Source organism: Spermophilus citellus (genome assembly GCF_964194105.1).
Source record: "Spermophilus citellus genome assembly, chromosome: 11".
Lineage (NCBI taxonomy): Eukaryota > Metazoa > Chordata > Mammalia > Rodentia > Sciuridae > Spermophilus > Spermophilus citellus.
In genome coordinates, this window is record NC_138192.1 from 82535936 (window position 1) to 82555795 (window position 19860).

General features: G+C 36.8%; 1 protein-coding gene across 3 annotated transcripts in view; it reads right to left on the reverse strand.

Annotated features, from left to right (window-relative positions):
• The window catches only part of ZNF385B (zinc finger protein 385B), a 389695-nt gene that overhangs the window by 287921 nt on the left and 81914 nt on the right, over positions 1-19860 (reverse strand). For all 3 annotated transcript variants that reach the window (XM_081261413.1, XM_081261414.1, XM_081261412.1), the window contains exon 2: positions 598-749. The gene's annotated coding sequence lies outside the window, so the exon portion shown is untranslated. The remainder of the gene's footprint in view (positions 1-597; positions 750-19860) is intronic.

Genomic DNA, 19860 nt, shown 5'->3' on the forward strand with positions numbered 1-19860 from the left:
GAATTCACATGTAGCTTCTTATCTTCTGGCAAGACTATAATTAGTTGTTAATGGTACGGGTTAGGTTAAAAGAGCTATTCAGTGGTCACACCTAGAAAGAACTTGAGCACATGCAGTCTTAAACATGATTCCCCTTGTCTGGTGATACCCCATCCTCCTTCTTTCTCCCATCACCTCCTGATCTTTTTTCCTATCAGATCTTAGCTAGCACATCACCTTCTCCAGGGAGCCTGATCTGGCCCTGGAGGCAAGACAGGGCCTGGTTATATGCTCATAGAGCTATGTGACCTTCTTTGATAGCACTTATCCAGTGTGCATTTCATATGCATCTGTGCAATTACATGGCTCATGTGTGTCCTGCCGGAGTATCAGCTCTGTCAGGGCAGCCTAGAACTGTACCTTTTATATAATAGGCACTTGAATGTCTGTTGAAAGAAGGATATAATAGATGTTATGAACCCAGAAATTGTGTAAAAAAAAGCATATGCATAGACACAAATGTACACATATATAATCCATACATGGCTGCTCATATGCAAGGAGACATATGGCCTAACTGGGGGTAACAAAGACCAAAACAGCACATCTACTACTTACATTGGGTTGTGTTCTAAAACCCCTTTTTTAAGTCGGTTGATGGGAAATTGTGCATATTTTCTTATAGATTTAGAAAAACAAATTGCTTTTAGGTTTCCAGATCAGCCCATAAACATCAATTTAATCTTCGATGAACTTGAAATGTAGACCATCTGAAATACAAAATAATAGAAATGCAATATTATAGCCAACTGGTACCTGAAAAAGTAAAACAGTACATGTAATTTTATTCTTAAGTTCTGTTTTTTTTTTCTTTTACTTACTTAGATATGTTTTTATAGTGATGGAAGACTTCAAAGGGAAGTTTTCAGTGCCTGGAGACCCTCGAGTGATAAACATTGCCTTGGTTTTTTATTTGGTTCAATTCTACTTTAAAAAAGATGATTTCTGATTTTAGTTGATACCAGGATGACCATCATTAACATATGATCAGTGTGATTATGACCAAGTTTTTAGTTCTGAATTTGAACAAAGAGAGAGACACTCTCCAAGAAGACAGGGCTGTGCCACAGGGCAAAGATGTCAAGAAGAATGGGCTCAGGGGCAGATTCTTCACCATGAAACATGAAGATACATGAAGATATCTCCATGTTTACAACCAGACACCTGATCTGCAAAACATATCTGTCTCACATAGTACTCTACCTCACCATCATTTTAAGGCCACAAAACTTTCCAAATAAATCTATTTCTTTCAGCTTTCCACAAAGACAGTTTTCTTCCTTAAAATCTACTTGAGCTATGCATAAGTCAGGTTTAGGCAAGTCTTATAGCTAAACTGGAGAAAATAATCCAGTTATTATTAAAATGTGATTTTGAACTACACATATTTATTTTTATTTTTGTTCCTTAATCCAAAACCTCATAGAACTTCAGGAAATACCAATGCCATAAAAAAAGTTATGTTCAAACATATTATTGTAGCTGCTCAGAAAATGTTAAAATATATAATAAAATTTAACTGAACTGATAAACATAATTTTTACAATGGGCTCCTTACTATTACTATGCTCCATCTAGAAAATGAATCCACTGTAAAACTAGGAAAACCAGCAACTTATAACCTTGCAAACTAGGTCATGTCCCATCTTTTACTCAATCATTGAAACCTAAGTGTTACATTTCAACTCAAGCAACCAAGATCCTTGACTCAGCTGAAGGCTATTGACACTTTCATCTGAAAACTGAGCCTCTCTGGAGGCATGTGGCCTTGCCCATGTTGTGAATCAATATACAATATTTCACGGAGACAGAACACACATCATAATGTTCCACTTTAATTTGAAAAGTAAAAAAAAAAAAAAGACTCCTTTGTATTATCTTACAAGACATAAAATCAGCTTACTTTTCAGGCTGCTGTTTGTCATAGAAATAATTTATATTTTTTAATTTAAATATCCAAAAAGTAAGTCAAGAAACTAAAAAAATGAAATGAGTGGCTATTCCTGAATTATCCTGCAACCTCTTCAGGATATCAGCACCCTTCATCATTTTTCATCCCTATTTTACATTCTCCCAGAGTACCCTCACGGATGACCCCCAAGCCTCCACCATCATGTTCATGGCCACTCTGAAGGAGGATCATATAACATCCTGGGTGTGGACTGTGCCCACCAAGTCCCCACTTATGAGTCCTAGTTCTGGCTTTCACTACACCTCCTCCCCCTTTTACGAGAAAAAATAAGGCCAGCTCCCATTAACAGCCACTTGCAACCAGAGTATATTTAGTTCCAGAGGTCTTGAGAAAAGGACCTAGAGGTGCAGAGAGGCAAGATATCAGTGTCTCAACATCCACCTTTGGCCTGAGATGATATAATTTCTATGTGTAAATGCGATAACATTTATAATGTCAGCTTTCTGGCTAAGGGGAAGATAATAGCAAGTTAAGTGGAATAAGAGAGAAAAATCTCACTATTTTAAAGTTTTTTTTTTTTTTTTTATCAGACTACCTCAAATTGCATGTTTCACTTGCATGGTGCAGATGGACCTTTAGGGGTGCCTGATTTTAAACAGAGCTATAGGTAGCATTCTGCTTTGGATTGTCCAGAAGTCTTCTCTGAGGGTAAGAAAAAGCAGCACAAGTGAGCCCAGTACTCTCTGTGTGCTTTTCGTGTTATTCTAGAAGATGAGATGGCAGCATCTTTGAATCCATGAAAGAATAAGATATTTTAGTGCAAATGAAGGACTTAGAAAATTTAGGTCTTTGAGTTGCTACCTTTGGGAAAAAGAACTGGCTCCAAACTGGATGATCAGTGCATATCTGAAGGAATCATTTTAGGAAGCAGTTCACTTCTCTAGACCAGCCTTCGCCTGCCAAGTTACCCAGTTACTTTTATAACTTGAAAATAACAGGAAATTGATTCTGAGGTAAAAACATTTCTCTTACACATGTAGATAAATACATTCTTGGAGTGACCACATCTGGTGGAGAACATGGAAGGAGAACATGGTCACTTCTGTGTAAGTGTTAAAAGGCTCTGCCCGGATTTATGATCTCATTCCCCAACTCACGTCAATCAGTTTCATTCACTTCCCATTCATTCCCTAAACCTTATCTGTGTGGCCTGCAACTCCTTCCATGTTTAGTGCTTCTCTTCGAGAAGTCGCCATATTACCCTTCCTCATCTCCAAATCCCAGGCAACCCTCTCCTCTCTCCTTTCTTGAAATCCTCATGATGCTCCCTTTCCAGGGTCTCTTCCTACCCCCGCACTCATAAAGCATTTAATTTATATAGCCAGCATGGTATGCAACCCTTGTATTGTTGTTTTAGTTATTTGTATAGCCTTATTATATTTATATAATTTTACTTATTTTACTCACTTATTTCAGTGTTTATGGACTGTGCAGACAAGGAGATACATGCCAGAAAATGATACAGAACAGGGTGGGGTGGGATGCCTTAGGGGAGACCCTAAGATTCCATGAGAAATACAGAGCAGCAAACAGGAATTATAACAGGATGCAATGAGTACTTGGGAAAAGTCTGTATTTTTCCCCCTTTCTAGATGTCAAGCTCCTTGAGAATAAGGACTATGTTTTATTCATCCCTGTATCACCAGCATCTAAGATTGTGTTTAGTACAAAAAAAAAAGATACTTAATAATTATTGGCTGAATAAATAAATGCTTGTGTTTTTTAGTGCATATATGTATGAGTATGTGTGTGTGTGTGTGTATGTGTGTGTGTGTGTGTGTATGTGTGTGTGTGTGTGTGTATGTGTGTTTGTAGCACTGGTTGTGAACACAGTAACCAAACCAATGTTTTAAAAAACAAAGCTTCAAATTCTGTCAAGGTAGGTTGCACACTAACAAGGGCACACTTGTACCAACATCCACATGGCATCGGCTCTTTTGTGTGATTAACCTTCACAGAGAATAGAGCACTGGGTGTTCTGGGAAGGTTTAGACAAAAATTCATGAAGATGGAAACAGTGAAGTGGAGAACATTGGTGCTGATTCTTGCCCACCTTACTGTGTCGCTCATACCTCGTAGTGAGTGACTCCTAAACTTCAACTTCAGTGGACATTAAAAAGTTGAGTTGCTAGGTGTGGGCCACAAACAACTCCCTTCCCTAAAACAGAGTTTTGAATAAAATCAAGAGATTAGTAAAGCGTGTTAATTTTGCCACATTTCCATATTTATATCACAATAGGATCCAGATGCAAGAGGCTATATTTGATTCAATTTAGCCAGACAGTCATTTATAAAGAAAATATAAAATATGCACTATCCTTGCCCTATGGTGGCTAAAAGAACATACAAAGTAAAGATGAAGAGCTTATAATAAAGCAAAAGAAGCACTCTTTTTACATTATTCTGCATTATTTCAGGGAAGTCTAACTATGGAGTACTCCTTGCATAATAGTCTCCAGAGAACTATGGGCATACATATAGAGCATTTTAGCTTTATTGTACTGGATTGAATTTAGGAGTACTCTGGCCTAGTTTGAATAACAAGAGATTTTGACACTACTGGCTAAGACAAAATTGACATTCTAATGCTTCTAGTAGTTCATTTTCCTTGATGAAGACTCAGCTTTGGGGGCACACATTTCCTCTGTTTGGGGGAAAAACATCTTAAAGGATCTTTCTATTTTCAGAAGAAAAAGCAAGGACTCTATTCTGCATGAAGAACCTGGGGTGAACACAGTTCCAAGGATGTTAATCTGCCTCCATAATTACATGAAAAAAAAAAAATCCTCACTATGGCACAGTTACATCTCTGCAAATTATCTTTTCTTTCCTAAAATATTTCTTTTATGTAAGTAAATTTAAACTGTATTGCCCCTGAAAATTTTTGTTAGATCCTGGGAGATAAATCTTTCCTTGTCCTAGTATTTCCTGCAGAATATTGGTAGACACTGGAAGGCAAAGGGAGGATGCAAACCATCTTACCTTAGATAGAATGGTCTGGAACTGCTAAAGCTCATCCTGGACTATATTATATAATGACTTATATTTGGGGTCATTCTGGGTTGAATAAACTCAACTTTGGGAAAGTACTCTTTTTTCCTAAATTATCATTAGGAATACAAGGAAAGATCACACTTCTATGGCTGGGTATAGGAAAGAAGACTGATGAGGGGGGGAAATAGACTCTCAGAAGAGTAGGCCTCAGACTATCTCTGGGTCTAGGAGTACAGGAGGCCTATGATCCAGATATGAGAGTCTCATTCCAGGCATTCTTGAAGTGGAGAGAGAAACAAACCCCTGAAACATGGTGCTGGCCTGAGACTGGGACCTATGGAAGGTGTGCACTCTGTATTTAGTAACAATTGTGGATTTCCCCACTTGCACACCTTTGTGCCCCTTTAAAACTTTTCCAAGATATTGTCAAAATCATGCAAGCATCACAGTTGATCTTCCTATTACTGTGAGTCAGTATGCAAGATTCTGGAATGGCATCTGGGGTGAAGACCATATATGGGAGAGTAGCATGAATGGGTGAAAGGATGCTAGTAATCAACAAAAGAGAAAGGTGGTGATCCAGGACTAGGAAGCTGGTTAAGATATCATATAACAGCTGTCTTGGGATATCTCAGGGATTCAAAAAATGCATGCAATGGGCAAACTGATAAAATACTGGAATTTTTGCAGCAAGCAGGGTGGAGATTTAAACTATTTTAAATTAGGTAATATGGTGGATAAATAGGCTAAGACATTTGAGTTACCTAGATTTAAAGAAAACAAAATTGTTATTCTCATTATTATAGATCCAAAGCCAACCAGGTGTGTAGCATTTAGAAGTTGTTCTATAAATCTTTGATAAAATAACTGCTATAATTAATTCAGCTGTAGTTCAGTTTTAGTGAAAAGCAGCTAGTTAATTTGGCCTTGGTCTTCAGAAGGCCCAACAGTTGAATGTCTACGTAGATTAATGTCTTCAGTGGCAACTTTGATCTTTGAAGTCCTCAGGGTTCCTATTGTGTGCAAATAATATAACATTGTCACTAATGAGAACATGCAGTCTATCTTACTAGTAATACCATAATGTAAATTTCAATTATATATGTGCATTTCAGCTAAAACTAGGATTGATTAAATCCTTGTATGCTCAATACATTAAGATTAGCAGAAGGAAAAATGTGTTTCTTATTACAAGTATAAAATAATATAATGATTAATGTTAATTATGAAAACTGTTAATTTTATGTAAGAAGCAAATACTAAAAAATTTCAATCAATTAAACAGAGAAATTGATTGAAACTAAATTTAATAAATACCTCAAGTTACAAATATTTAGAAACAGTTAAATAATATTAGAATATAAATTAGATTATACCATAATTACAATCTTTGGAGAACTGTGTGATATACAAGCTTTCACAATATTAAATAAATAACCTTTAAGCACTCTATTTAATCTTTATTTGTTTAATTTCATTATGGCATGAACCTTTCTAGAAAAAAAATCTATTTGGGAATTCTTCTCATCTTTTAAGAATGAATCAAAAGCAAAAGACCAGCTTTGCCATCTTAAAATTATTATCCCAAGGGAATAGCTAAATAACAAACTCATGATAAAAATTTCTATTTCCATATACCAAGAGTTGTTTAGATGGCAGAATTAGACTTTATTCTTGTCCAAATTTTGATCTCAACACAGCTTTTGATATTTACCTAAAATGTGTATATGGTACACCTCCACCTGTAGGAAACAGAAATGCTGATTGGCTGAGCTACATGGTTTTCTTTCTAATGAAGCCATCTGGATTCCCCCTGCCCTCTGGCCTCCCTGACAAAGCGGTGCAGCTGAGACAGCAGCAGAGCACAGCAGAGAAAGCTTTAAAACATCACTGAGTGTGAAGACCTGACCAAGGGCAGACGTTGCAGCTTTTATCCTGCCACAGTCATTGCCAGAGCAGGCAGGCAACCATGAACGTTTTCCTAAGAAAGCGCTGGTTCCATACCAGCAAGTCATCAGCTAAGTCTGTTCATTTATTTTTATTTTTTTGCAGGGCTGGGAATCAAACCAAGGGCCTATGCAGTCTAGGCAAGTGCTCTACCACTGAGTTACACCCCAGCCCCAAACAGCTAAGTCAATATTCATCCTAAACATGGCCCATACTAACTCTATAGAAATAATTTAGCCACATTGGGGTCTCACTCCTGGGATACAGGGACCCCAGGAAAAGAAGACATGGGCAAGACCAGGGAATGTTAGGTAACTTTTAAGGCACTAGTAATCATTTGTCACTAACACCTTCAGTTGGAAAAGAATCAAGGACCACCTAAAACCACCTCATTCTTTTAAAACCTGGAAATGGTGGTATAACAGGTTTTGTTTTTGTTTTGTTTCATTTTTCTCACTTTCTGACCATTTAAAATATTACTGGGAAAGATTTTTCTTGTATATGTATCTTTATGCATGTCTATGGTTATTCCCTTAAGATAAATTTTGAAAGTAAAATTCATAGGTTCACTTTTAATACATATTGCCAATTTGACCTCTAGATAAGCTGTACAGATTTATACTTCTATCAGCAGTGTATGCGAATGTTTATTTCCCACTCTGGCAACACTGGGGAAGCTGTTTAAGAACTCAGTCAATCTGACAAGCACAGCATGTTTTTAAATGTACTTTTTTTGCCAACATAATTGAGCAGTTTTTCATATGCATATTGACCATGTATCAAGTGAATTTTGTATAATGACCTTTGCTTTTTTTTTCCTTCTTCTTTTTCCAGTTGAAACTTGTCTCCCTGATTGATTTTAAGGAATATTTTTTGTGTATTAAACACACTAGTTCTGTCTCTCATACATTACAGACATTCCCTAATTTAGTTCATCTTTTCGTTTTGTTCATAATGATTTTTGGATGCACATTTTACTTTTTAATTTCTTTCTTTTGTGTGTGTGTGGTTCTGAGGATCCAACTTAGGGCCTCACTCACGCATTCTAAGCAAACACTCTACCACTGAGCCACATCCCCAACCTGTACATTTTATGTTTAATATATTCAAATCTATCCACCTTTTCATTTCTGACCTGTCTTTCTCTTAAAAAAAGTAAAACCCTTCTCTTCCCATATTGTAGAAATTCTTAACTCTTAAACATGATTTTGTAATTGGCATTATAATTTTAAACATGATACACAGCCAAAAAGACATGGAAGTGTAAAAGCCTAAAACCCAACACAATGTCCCTTAATGGTGCTAAGGATTTATGGGACAACTGTTTCAACTGTTGTAACTACTGGGTGGGTACATGGTGAGATAATCAGGAGGGGGTAAGACAACAGAAAAAAATTCTTGTTAGACAGCAGTAAAATATTTCTTCCTAAAGACTGATGTTATACACTGTCGTCCTCTCCAAACTGCTGAAAGAGACTGGGCTGTGCCCGAGTGACCATTCCCATGTATTCTTGTCAGAGGCAGGAGGGCCGCACTGCCCAGCTTCTCTCCCAGAGCTCTGATTCCAGAGTTGCTGAACACACATCCAGTAAATAACATCCGTCTGGCTTTTCCAGCAAATTTCTCCCTTTGCTTCACCCACAAAATCTGGATAGTAGAGGTTTGTCTATTTTACTGTTCTAAAAGCCAGAAGATGAATTGCTATGAAACCCTGAGCAACTGTCAGATAAAGGAATGGCTCCATAATTAATTCACTGAAACAAATCTTAGGTATCATTTATCACATGTGTTCTTTCAAAAGTCACAGAAGTTGCATTAATTGTGCAGCAAAGTTTTGACATCAGAACATCTGTGGATGTTCAAATACAGAGAAAGGAATATAAGTTTTCCTATATGCTTTTTCAGGTTAGAAAGTGTAACTTTTAACAGAATATGATTTTCATTTTCTTCCTCTGTTATAATCTTTTAAAACTTGACCTGGAAGAATTGAAAATGCAATGCTTTAAGTGAAAACACACATACGTGCGTGCCTGCGTGCACACACACACACACACACACACACACGCACACACACACACACACAGATAATAGTTAACATGGAGGCATCAGTGGGTCTGAAACCAGTACCTTCTGTGAGAAATTTCGTCTGGTCCTTTGGCAAGTTCTTATCTTCCCCTTGTAGTTACCCTATTGCAAGATACTTCCACTAATAGGGAACAAAGACAGATTTAGACAAGGGATGGTGTTCTCCTGGGTCAAAATATACAGCAAGTGTAACATGCTCAAGCAACATGAGGAGAAAATAGCCATTTTTTAAAACTCTCTCGAGAATTTAGAACAGCAGGTCAAGATTCAAAGCTGGCAGCTTCATTGTGTCTGATGTGGCCGCCATGAAATGACCCACAAGCTTTGTTGGAGAAATTAATCCCAAAGGCAGTACAGTCAGAGGATGATCCAATGACTGAGAAGAAGGTCAGGTATGTAAAAGACAGTGATGGGAACAGGCCAGAACAACTCAAATATCAGAGCAACTAAGACTGTCAGACATCTGATTGTGAGAATCAAAATCAAAAGCTAGTCAGAAGAGCAAAGGAAAAAAATGCCTTGTTGAAAATCAGGGTCCTAATGGTCCCAGTGCAACACCAACTGTTCAAATTGCACACAGAAGAGGATGCCCCTGTGACCTGCTCACTGTCATCCACCACTGCCAGCCACAATCCATTTGAAACAAAGAAGGCAGGTAAATAGAACCCAGAAGGGAGCTGTGTGGGACAAGAGTCTGATGACAAGTTGATTCTGCTTGAACTTTTAATTTATTGCCATTCCTGACTACCTGTTCTTTCCATATTGATTTTCCTTTAAATGGCCTTTTGCCCTTTAAAAATTGATCTTAAAAAAATGATTCTTTGCCAGATATCTCCACTGCTTGATGACATTTAAAATCTTTACATTTTTGCTTTCCCTGTGAAAGGGCTGATTGACTTTGACTTAAGTCTCTTGTAGGAACAAAATCTGAAAAATAGGATTAACAAATTTATTGTTGCTTAAGTATAATTGCCAAGTGTATTCTATAAAATGTTCATGAAGTACACTCCCTAATTATTTTTAGATAGGTTCTTAATCTCAAAGTTAGAAGTTGTTAAAAAATCACTCTAATTTACACTCAAAAAAAAAAAAAAACCTTAAAGAACAGCTTGCATACAATTTGTTCAGCCACTCTAATAAATCCTAATATCTACTGGTGACTGCATCAATCTGTAGAGCACTTTTATAATTTTTAAATACATAAATGTGTATGAGATACTTTCAGTTTATAGGCAGCAGGCACAAACCATCCTACACACCTAGGATTGTGGAGAAGGTGACTGGCAAGATGGGCCGATACATGGGCTAGACTGGATTTGCTATTTTGAATTCCTGGGACACCACGTTCATATTGACAAGTGAAATTCATGTGGTATTGCACTACAAGGAAAAATGGAGAGAGGACTGCAGAGAATTTTGAAACGAAGCATCCAATAACCCCCATGAACGTCTGTCTGTTGAAAATGCATTGAAGCACCCATGAAACTCTTTCTTCTCTCTCTTTCACCTCAGTGACCCAGTTAGGAATGCAAAAGATACTAAAGCTCTAAACTTGTTGATAGTATGTTGTAATGATTTTAAAAGCACTGTGCCTAACACATGAGAACGTTTGCCCATTTGGGGATGGAAGAGGGTGAAATGGGAATATCAGGACACATCAGCAAGAAGGCCCTCATGAACCAGCCATGAACTCTAGTGTACTCTGACTGCAGGAGAATGACTAATTCCATTCTCTACATCTGAAGTAAGAAAAAAGGCCAAAACCAATTTTAATTTGAAGCCATTCCATAGTGATGAACAGCATAATACTGTCCATGATAACAGGCCCAGTAGCATCTAAGAGTGAACCTAGTCTAGTTCTCAGCAGAAAAAGAAACCCCTCCTGGATCTAAGCACCTCCCAATCTTATCTGGACTGGAAAAAACTGAAAAGAGGCAATATTTGCTTCTGAAGAATTCTTCCTTTGCTTTTTCAGTTCTTTCTCTCCTAAGGGCTCTTATGCATTACCTTGAGTCTCCGCTCAATCCTATTCTTGAATTAATTCACATTAAGTTGTTACTGATTGACATAGACATATCAGCCCCCTCCCCAAAGGCTCTGATTCAGTGAGTTTGCATCATGTAACTGAAGGAATGAGGAAGGAAGAAATAAAGTATTTCTTGGAATGCTAAGGAATGCATGTGTTTGGATAATCCAGAAGTGTCTCCCTGCTTCCCAATGCCACCCCATCACAGCTAATGGCTTTTAAGACATTTGCCTACAAGGAATAGGAGACAGGGCCACTTCTGTGCTGCTTCTGCTCCACAACCTAAAAAAAAAAAAAACACTCCCATCATCAAATGGAAGTAAGTGACAGCTCTGTCAGTCACTTGGTAGTTGAGTGACCTTAAGAACCAGTCATCTGTGTAGACCTCAAATTCCTCTTCTGTAAAGGAAGGAGAATGAAACAGACCTCTAAATGATCCTCCCTGGTCTAACATGTCATAGGTTTATACAAACTTCTTTTGTTTGCTGTTTATCTGCTTTTCTTATTGGGGGAAATCACAATGCCCATGTCATTTATCAGTAACATTTTGCCTTATGAAAGCAATGTGCTCTGGTCCTTCTGATCTATAGCTCAACCTTCCCAAAGAACCCAGTGGGTGCTGCTGTCAGTTCTGGGTTTGCACAGAGAATGTTCCCTCTCATCTCACTTGGTGATTGAGTGGGAGGCAGCAGGCAATATTTCAAAATGCAAACTGACATTTAATTATACAAAAATCTCCTTCCGTGATCGCTTCTCTTGCCAGTCTGATCTACTTGAATATTTTTCCTTTTTTTGTTGACTCCTATCTTTCCAATTCCCATTGAGAACAAAAGGAAATAAACCCCTGCACTAGATTTACAGTCTTGTTACTTCTCTTTCCACCTAATACAGTCTTTAGGTGACACAGTCATTTGCAAAATCATGTTTCTTTCCAAGACATATCTGAATCCCTGACATCCATGCTGACATTCTCAAAATGTAGATATTTTTCAATATCTATGTCGCAAAATAGAGTATTAGTACAAATGTCATCAAAAAATCTAAGGGAAGATTCTGGCAATAAATAATTAAATAAATGCATGGAAATGGCCTGTTTTGTTTCAGATAATTAAACACTGAAATGATTCAGTATGGAGATAAGGTAGCGAGATGACTATAGAGTGACAAATGAGGCACTTGCCCTAGGTATGAAAAATAAGGGGCACCAAAACCCTCAATAGTCGAGGTAAGCAATCATTAACAGCATCATGGCAAGCCATGTTAGAACTGAGACAAAGGGAAAACGGCAATACCGATCCTATCTTGAGTTAAAACTTTGATATTTTGCTCATTATGTAATTTCTTGCATTAATTTCTACTTTATAAAAATATTGAGCTGGGTGCAGTGCACACGCCTGTAATCCCAGAGGCTCTGGAGGCTGAGGCAGGAAGTTCAATGCTAGCCTCAGCAAAAGTGAGGCGCTGAGCAACTCGGTGAGCCATCGTCTCTAAATAAAATACAAAATAGGCCTGAGGATATGGGTCAGGGTTTAAGTGCCCCTGAGTGCAATCCTTGGTATCATCCCCCAAGAAAAACTGAAATAAAATATTATTTATCTTGATTCCTGAATTTTTTGTATAACCTTAAAGTTTGGACAAGACAAGCACCTTTACCTCATGGTCATTCTGGTGCTGGGATAACCCTACATTCTGTTATAAATCACATTTGAACATTACTACATCTTTTAATTAAGAGATACCCCTAAAACAACTCCAATTACTTCTGTTGGAGTTATCGTTTGTGTGTAGGGGGCCTTTCCTTTTAATTTATTCCATGCAGTGAGTGAACCTGTGGGCAATTTTCTTTTTACCTAAGAGAAAAATGAAACTGAAAGGTGAAAATAACTTGACAGAGGACATAATGCAGTCAGCACCTTCAGTTCTTATGCCTTGTACACAATGTCTTCTTAAATGAGGGTAAAGGAGAGAAGAAAGACAAGTGAGAGAAAGGAAGGAGGGGGAAAGACAGAAACAAATACGGGTATCTCTTAGAAATTTTCAAACTCAGTTTGAATACACACCTGGTAAATTTGCTTAAAATGGAGATTCTCAGGCAGGTCCTTGCACATTTAAATTGAAAACTCAGGCTCTTCATTTTAAGGGATTCTGAAGCAAGTGTTCTAGCAATTACCAGTTGAAAAGCACCGATTCTGGTAGAACTGTTCTATGATTCTGGAGTACATTTTCTCATCATTTCTCTCAATAACTTTAAAGGTGAGAATTCATGCCCCCTTCTTTACACATAAAGAGTACTATGATAAGGAAAATTGCAAACTCACATGTTGAGAAATTGGACAAATCGGCCTTCAATCCAGATATATCTAATGCCCAATTAGACAGTTCCCCTCTGTGTTCTATGATTTTCATGGGGAAACAAAGGGATGCATCGGCTCAGGAGTGCTGCCACTCACCCCAGGGACACTAGAGTACATTAGCCTGTATTAGGTAATCTGGCCATAGCAGGCAACTATGGATGAAGTCAGTGATGTCCACATGTGGAAAGTAACAGTAACAGAAACGATGGAGAAGAGAAGAACAATTCAGGATGTAGGAAGAAAGCAATGTTGTGGGTGTGTGATGGTTTTACTTTGCAGTTGAAAACTCAGCACAAGAAGTTCAATCATTGTGTCAATGCTTGCTATTATGTGAGCAAATGGCACATTTACAGAAGCAACAATAATTTAGTTTGATGAAAGGAGAATAAAATCTGGTATTGAGTCTGTTTTCAAGTTTAAGCCTACACCTCTGGATTTATCTCCATCCCACCTTTCAATGCTGACTCTAATGACTACCTTCTGTTTTTGATCCTCAACTCAAGCTGTTTTTACTTGGCCAGTCTTCTGTTTTCATATTCTTAAATAGGAATCTACCAGAAATCCATCTTTATTAGGAATCCACTCTGTTAACTCAACATCATTCTCTGTTTGACACCTTAGCAGTCAGCCCCCCCTGATAGCCACTTGTGTTTACACATTAACCATGTAACATTATTGCTCATGCACATTTGCCTCTTTTTGTTTGGTCTATTAATGAAACTAGACCATGGATAAATTCATAAACAGATTTTCCATTTCTGGAGATGTCTGAATATTCTAAAACTGAACTATACACATTGTATAACCCAGTAAAATGCCACATACCATGAAAAGGTTCAGTGAACATTTATTGCTGAGAATGAAAATAAAACAGCTACAATTTTGTAGGTCAATACTGAAGTGCTATCACCTACCTGCCAGTTAAGCAAGGCTTTCTCCCTGAAAGACTACATTTTTTGACTTCTAATATTTAACAACCATTTGATTTTTGCTTTTTCTCTAGATCTGGTTGGGAGGAAGGTTAGAGGAGAAAAGTATGCAACGCAATCTTAAGAAACAAAATCTTACTGGGGAAATGAAAACCAACATATATACATTTATCCAAAATTTTACACCTTGAATCATAAAAGAGGAAAAGAATGATCAGTGGGACTTCAGGACTCACCTTAGAGGAGATGGGAACACAGCTGGGCAGGAAATGATTGGGTACAAAGCATAAGAAATTGGTCCTAAAACACAGAGAGTAGTGAAGGGTGGAGTTACATCCAGGGGTGTCATCAGCCTAAAGACAGGACTTGAAGTCATGAAAGTATGAAATGGGATAGAATGTGTGTGTGGAAGGGAGTTTAAAAAGAAAACGAATGAGAAAATTGTTTAAAAAAGGAAACAGGTTTCACATCAAAGGATCCTGACTTTGGATGAGGCCACTAGGGTCAAATGAAAAATGTTGTCTGGAGAGAAGAGGTCTGAACAACTCTGAAGATAGACTACAAAGAGCCTGTAATTTAGGAAGCTAAAAAGAGAGAGTAACTATGGCAGGGAGTTCTCAGAAGAAGGATGTAGGGAAGGGAAAGAAAAAGACTTAACAGGAAGACACAGATGCAGTACACCCTGGAAAAGCTGGAGGTAGGGGAGGGGACGCACCCAGAAGGTGTCCATCACTTTCATTATGTGGGGGTGACATCATTACCTGAAGGCAAAAAGGAAGTGAGGGTAGATGAGATTGTCCTGGTTGACTGTGGTGGTGAGACTCCCAGGGTGTCAGTGCCGTCTACACTATGATATGTGCATTAGGAACTATTTTTATATAATGAGATTTCAAATCTATTTGAAATATTATATAAAGAGATAGCCATAGCTGTCTTTCAAGAGCATGAATCAAAAGCATCATAAAGACTTGCTATATTTAAAGATCTAGAAGGAAATTCCCACATTTATTCTTTTATAATTTTTTTCTTTTTTCTTTCTTTCTTTTTGATTTTGGGAGTTAGAGAATGTTTTAGACAATTCTTGCTAATTTGGGTTGTTATTACACAATATTTTGAAATGAAGCAGCAGAAATGCCAGTGACTTGGTTTGGCAGAGAATCCTAAATGACATACACATTTTTTTTTAAAGAGAGAGTGAGAGAGGAGAGAGAGTGAGAGAGAGAGAGAGAGAGAGAGAGAGAGAGAGAGAGAGAGAGAATTTTTTTAAAATATTTATTTTTTAGTTCTCGGCGGACACAACATCTTTGTTGGTATGTGGTGCTGAGGATCGAACCCGGGCCGCACGCATGCCAGGCGAGCGCGCTACCGCTTGAGCCACATCCCCAGCCCTGACATACACATTTTACAAGTAATAAGTACCAGTGGCCCAACATTAAATTCTTGTTCAAATTAAACAGGTTTTAACTCATGGAGCAATCTTTAGTTAAATTGAATCTCTATGACCATGTATCTGGAAGCTCATAAATATCTATGCAGTCAACGAGAAGCATCTTTAGGCATAAAGGCAATTTTTACATTTAAACCAAAGAATAGACCATAGACCATGCCAATTTATTTCCCCTTTTCCCCATAAGACAGAAACTATGAAGGGTTTAATCTGGTAATCCTTGCTGGGAGTACAGAGAAATACACTCTCAGAAAAGAGCAGGGACAACTAATTTCGAGTTTAAAGGCATATAATCATACAGTCTTAGGAAAACTTGTAGCAAATTTCTAAATAAGCATTGCCTTACTAGGAATTGAGCATCTTAGTGTATGTATATCTCTATATATTTTTCTTAATTTTATTTATTTGCTTACTTATTTACCTATTTATTTTTGTAGTGCTAGGGAAGGAACCCAGGGCCTTGAGCATGCTAGTCATGTACTCTACCACTGAACTATCTATATCGCCAGTCCCCTTAGTATTTTTTTTTTAAAAAAACTTTCCTTAAAGAATTGCTTCATTAGGTTTTATATTTATTATTCATTTCAGGGAAAGTGTCCATGTTGCCTCTATTTTAATGAGGTAGAGGATTAAAAAAAAAACCTGTATCAATCAAGGATTCTCAAATCTCTATAGTTTTATGCATTCAGAGTCAATCATTGAACCTCTTAAAGCCCCAAAAATGTATTTTAATCATCCTCCCAGGCTGCTACTTTACCAATAAAGCCTCAATTATCATAAATTATAGTTGCTCCAAGAAATGGAGAAGGCCACTTTGTACAAAAGATTTTACTGACTTGAGGTTTTTAATTTACTCATCTGGAGATGACTTATGTAAAATGTTTTGACAGTCCACAGATGACTTGAACAGTCACCTTTTAAAGGATTTTATAAGCTCCCTTGGATCCTAAATGAGGGAGCTATCCCCCTGGGGCAACATCAGAGTTTTATCCAAGGACTGTTTTCATCTCTAGTACTGAAAATGTCATTTCTTTCTCGCCATGGGTTTTCCTCCTCTCTTGTTCCTCTGCATGATAATGAGAAGGTCTCACATTAGGATGCACCATCCTACCTACCCTGCCTAATAGCCTCACTACATTTGAATACACTATCCTAGGGAAAACCGCCTTGAAACAATTAAGATGAATGTCAAAACCAAACGTGTGCTTTCCCCATCTTGTAGGGAAGGGGAACAGCTTGACTCATTAAAGATTCAGATAGTGGCTAGTATTGCCTTGGAGCAGGCTGACTAGTTTTGGAGTCTCTGATTTAGCCAAAATGCAAATTATGATCTTCCCCAAAAGACTTGAATCTGGGCAAAGAATGCTGATCAAGAAAACGAAAAACATATACACATTAACGACAGACACTGTCACTCAAACCCTGGCACTCCTGTACACTGTTCAAATTGATCAGAGGTGGCTGGACAAACACAGCACTGAAAGCCAAAAGGGCTACGTTGTGAGACTGGCTCCATCCTTGGCTAGCTGTGTCTTGGCTCAAGATATTCAGTCTCTCAGCATGATCTGAAAAGTGAAGACAGTGGAATCTCTTCATAGATTTTGGGTAAATTTTAAGCAAGATAATACGTGTAAGTGACTAGAACAAGCATCTGGCACATACTTGATATTTAATAAATGCTAACTATATCACATCATGAATATACTTTTGGGATAGAAAAAAATTCCTAATGTGGGAACGTTTTTACTATGTCACAGAAATATTTATTTCTATAATGTGATGTCTGAGATCAATTTAAGTGACACAGTTTTTTTTAAAGACTTATCATAAAAAATATAAGGGTACATGGAGATAGAAAATGTATGTCAGCCCCAGTTTTGACAATGATTGTGTACATTTTACCTACTGTGAATATGCCTAATTTTTAGAGAAGATTTTAGAATGTTTTCAATAATTATAAAACAAGATTAAATTTAAGAAGCAATTCTTAAAGTTAAAAGAAAAATAAACCAGGTAACGTAGCTGTAACAAATTGATGGCATAAACCATATAAAAGAACTTAAAACTTTAAACTAGAGTAATTTGACTCTATCTACCTATGGGTACATACCCTAAGAACAACAACAAAAAATGTGCAAAAATCATTTAAATTATTTACAGTGAGTATATTGTTGGGGCTAATAAGCCCCAATACCAGTACATGTGTACATTTTACCTACCTCTTCTCCTTCCCCCATATTACATGAAAACAAATCCCAGAAATATTTTTTAACCATAAATATTTCAGTATGTCTCTAAAAGATGTGGATTTTTGAAACAATGTAACCACATACTGCTGTTATCACACTTAAAAGTTAATAAATAGTTCCTTAATATCATCAAATATCCAATGTTTAAGTTTCCCCGATTGTTAGATGCATATTTTTTTTTTCCCTAACCATTTGTTGAAACCGGATCTGAATAAGCTCCAAATACTGCAATTGGTTGATATATTTTTAAAGACTATTTTAGTCTATGATTCCTTTTCCTTTTTTTTTCCCCCTTTGCAATTTATTTGTGGAAGAAATCAGGCCATTGGTGGGTTAGAGTTCTTCAAGGTTAGATTTTGCTGATTGCATCCTGATGGTGTCTCTTAATGTATTTTATTGTTTTGTTCTTTTTTTTTCTTTCTGAAAACTGGTACTCATATCAAAAGGCTTCATCAAATTGAGATCTAATCTTCACTAATAAGTTAGGGGGCTGCATGATGCCTTCTAGTCTTTTTTCTTGGGGCATTAGCAGCTACCTGGTGGTCATTACCTCAGCTTGTTATTGTAAAGTAGTAATATCCTACCATTCATTGTTCATTTATTAACGAAAAGATGCCTACAGAAGACTGCCTCAAGTCTTGATTATCTGAAGTACATTTCATATAGAAAAGGCAGGAAAATTGCTTCACTTTTCCTTTTATTTTAAAATATGGAAATGATTTGATAGAATGACAGGTGGTCATCCAGGAGTCTCCTTTTTTTTAAAATGTCATCATAAACATGGATTTTTACATATTTGATGTTTCCTCATCTATTATAATATAATCTATTAAAAACTATTATAAATAGTATTTTAACTGATGATCAAATTTTTCTGTGCTTCATTAGTACAAGTCTCCTCATGTTGATTCCAGAGGGTTTTTTTTTTTTTTTTTGGCATAAACCTAGTGTTCTTTATAGGTTCCTTGCTTTCTACCTTTTGTTTGTTTTCTGCCCTGGTCCTAAAATCAACCATTTCTCTAAGGTCTCTACTTCCTTTTAGTAGGAAAAGTCATTTAGATACCATATTCTGGTGGCTAGGAGTACATAGTATATGCAATGAGTTATTGTTTCTGTGCACAGAACTAGGAAATATTTTTAAATAAATATTTTTAGGATAGATTAAATAATTTGAATTACCTCACTGATGATAATTCAAATTCAGGACTACAAGAATTCCACGAACCTCATTCATCTTCACTGATCTTCATCTTTATCTTCCTTCTCCATGCCCCAAATTCCAATTCTGAAAGACCTTACTCATCTGCTTTATCTCATAATACTGGTGTTGGGGCTTATCTAACAATATACTCACTGTAAATAATTTAAATAATTTTTGCACATTTTTTGTTATTGTTCTTAGGGTATGTACCCATAGGTAGATAGAGTCAAATTACCGTAGTTTAAAGTTTTAAGTTCTTTTCTATGGGTTATGCCACCAATTTGTTACAGCTAAGTTACCAGGTTCATTTTGCTTTTGACTTTAAGGATTGCTTCTTAAATTTACTCTTGTTTTATAATTATTAAAAACATTCTAAAGCTATCTCTAAAAATTGGGCACATTCACAGAAATCTAACGTATCTTCTTGTCCCTTCCTTTCCCTCTGAAGTAATATTTTATATTTAATGATTTATTTTATTTTATTATAATTGGTCAAAGTTATAGGATATAGAATCACAAGTGGATATATGTATACAGTGTGTAATGATCAATAAAAGTAGTTGACATTTCCCTCTCCTTCAATGTTTTTAAATTTTTCTGATTAATAATAATCATAC